The sequence below is a fragment of the Rhinopithecus bieti genome, unplaced genomic scaffold (assembly GCF_001698545.2).
Source record: "Rhinopithecus bieti isolate Rb0 unplaced genomic scaffold, ASM169854v2 scaffold_17010, whole genome shotgun sequence".
Classification (NCBI taxonomy): Eukaryota; Metazoa; Chordata; class Mammalia; order Primates; family Cercopithecidae; genus Rhinopithecus; species Rhinopithecus bieti.
The window spans coordinates 2253216-2256267 of NW_016808932.1; positions in this window are offsets into that span (position 1 = coordinate 2253216).

Genomic DNA, 3052 nt, shown 5'->3' on the forward strand with positions numbered 1-3052 from the left:
TAAAAAACTGTTTTTAGGCCGGGCGCGGTGGCTTAAGCCTGTAATCCCAGCACTTTGGGAGGCCGAGACGGGCGGATCACAAGGTCAGGAGATCGAGACCATCCTGGCTAACACGGTGAAACCCCGTCTCTAAAAAAAATACAAAAAACTAGCCAGGCAAGGTGGCGGGCGCCTGTAGTCCCAGCTACTTGGGAGGCTGAAGCAGGAGAATGGCGTAAACCCGGGAGGTGGAGCTTGCAGTGAGCTGAGATCCGGCCACTGCACTCCAGCCTGGGCGACAGAGCGAGACTCCGTCTCAACAACAACAAAAAAACAAACAAAAAAAGTTTTTAAATAAAAATTAAGACAATTTAAAAAGTGCTAGGAGACTGTTACGTTACCCTCCCAAAGAATTCACTTTCTCTGGGCAATGCTTAATATCAGAAATGGAATCACCAATTCACAATAGGGGAACCATATATATTTGAGGGTGAGGATCCCCAACATTCTTCAAAGTACTATTTGACAACTACATGATCCACTCTGAAATATTAACAGTAGTCAACATTTATTAAATGCTAATGATGGGGCCGGGCATGGTGGCTCACGCCTGTAATCCCAGCACTTTGGGAAGCCAAAGTGGAAGGATCACTGGAGGTTGGGAGTTTGAGACCAGCCTGGCCAACATGGCGCAACCCCATTTCTACTAACAATACAAAAATAAGCTGGGCATAGTGGCGGGTGCCTGTAGTCTCAGTTACTAGGGAGGCCAAGGCAGAGGATGGGTTGAACCCTGAGACGGAGGTTGCAGTGAGCCATGATCATGCCACTGCACTCTAGCCTAGCGACAGAGCAACATTCTGTCTCAAAAACAAAAACAAAACAAAACAAAACAAAAACTAATGATGGGCCAGGCACTGTGCTAAGTAAGGGCTTTCCTGGTATTTAGGCTGTGAGGTGGGTACTATTATTATTCCCACTTTATAATTGAGAGAATGGAGGCTCCAAAAAGCCACGTCTCAAGGCCATGCTCCCCAGTTAGTAAGTGGTCCAATAGTTTGTGCAAATTAAGGACTGCCAGACTTAGAGTGTCAGGGAAAGAGAGGTTTTTCCTTCTCTCCCACTTTTTCACCATCCCCTTCTCTTCCCCTCTGCTGAACGTTGCATCCCCACGGCCAAGACTGCACCCCCTCTTCTACAGACAACATCCAAGCTGCTGGGACCCGACCCAGCGCCACCTTGCGAGCCCAGCATTTCGAGGGGCAGGCTTCCAAACAGGGTAATAATCGTCCCATTAAAATTAATGTCCATGAAGTGAGCCGTTAAAAGCGTGCAGATTAAAAAGGGGGGGAGGGAATTGTTCAATTTAAATCCAAAGGGCTTTTTAAATAGACACTGTGTCTTCATTCTTGGAACGTTACGCTACACCCGGGCAATGGATCAGGTCCCCTCGGCAAAGACTAAGGGGGATTAAGGAGGTGAGTCCCAGGAGAATGGGAAGTGGTTCTGGCCAGAAGCAAAGGGAACTAAGGTCTATCCAGGGCCCACTGCGTGCCAGGTGCTTGGCACACACTTCTCTCATTTAATCTCTGCCCCAATCCTGGGATGGAGGTATTATTATTCCCAGATTACAGGGGGCAGTATAAAACCGTGGTTAAGAGCTTAGAGCCTGCGGCATACTGCCCTAATTCAGATGCCGGTTTCATTCTTAGCTACTCTGTGAGCTAGGGCAAGAGGCCTTATCTACCTGTGCCTCAGCTTCCTCATCTTTGAAATATTATAGTAATTGCATGTAGAATAGTTGGGAGATTTACCTTTAGGCAGCAGAGGCAAGAGCGCCCAAAGCCTACAGGTGCCAGACATAGAAGGTGCGCAGTAAGTCTTGGCCATTATGAAGCCTAGGATAATTGGAGCTGGGTGAGGGAAAAGGCCACTAGAATCACATAGCGTTGTGAGCTCTGACCCCTGACTTTGTTGTCATTTCACCATGCTGCAGGCCAAAAGGGACATTTCTCCTCCTGATCAATTCAGACCAAAACTAAGTTCACAGACTTGAAGAATCTTGGTTATACTCTGAGGTGGGAAGGAAAGAATGGAAGCTTCCTCAGCAGGTTCCAGACTCCCAACTTGGAGTCACCTCTGGACTCATCCCGATCGTCTGAATCCTAAAGCTGCCTGAATCCCAGTCGATTTAAGATCGCAGGTTTCATTCTCCCCCCCACAGAATCCTGAGAGCCGCCCAGCCCATCTGAACCTTCACTGGCTATGACAACTCCAGACGCTCCAGTCTGGAGGTGCACAGGAGTGGCTGTGGGGTTGGGAAAGGAGGAATTAAAGTCCCCCGCGCCCCTCCTCTCGCCGACTCCTTAGGGTATTCGCTGCGCATTAAATTGGGATCATCGCAGAAAACTGTAACCCCATCAGGAAAATAATATTCACAAAGAAAGCAGACAAGAAGTTTCCCTTCAGAAAGCCCCTTGTGACGGTCTTTTGGGTGTGGGTGCTGGGCAGCGAGAATGCCTCCATCCACGCCCCTAGCGAGCTCAGGACCGACCCATTCAGCCCCCTATCACGCCTACGTCAGGGTTTCTAGCCAGGCGCTGGGGCCGCGTTAGGGTCAGCCTAAATGCCTACAGGTGCCAAGTCAGACCTGAAACGAGGCAAGTTAGGTGTAATCTGGCTCTTCCGTAAGATTTTGAATCCACCCACCTCCCCCAAACAAAACAACAGCCTCGGAATATTTTTGAATAATGCAGCCGAATTCAGTATCAGCTTCATCCAAAACGGCAAACAAGCCTTCTTCCCTCGCCAAATCGGAACTCGAGCTGAAATCAGGAAAAGGGGAAGGAGAACAACCTTCCCTCGCGCTCCTCGCCTCCGCGGGGGTCCCCTGAGACCCCCAAAGCCCGGGACCTCCGCTGTGGGGCGCCTTCTCGCGTCGCCCCGCGCCGCGCTCCGGGTCTCCCAAACCTCGCGCCCCATCGCTGCCGGCGCCGCTAGGGTTAAAAGTTACCTCTCGGTTTCTTCTGCCTGCAGCCCCCCCCACCCCCGGGGGCCGGATGATGTAACCCCC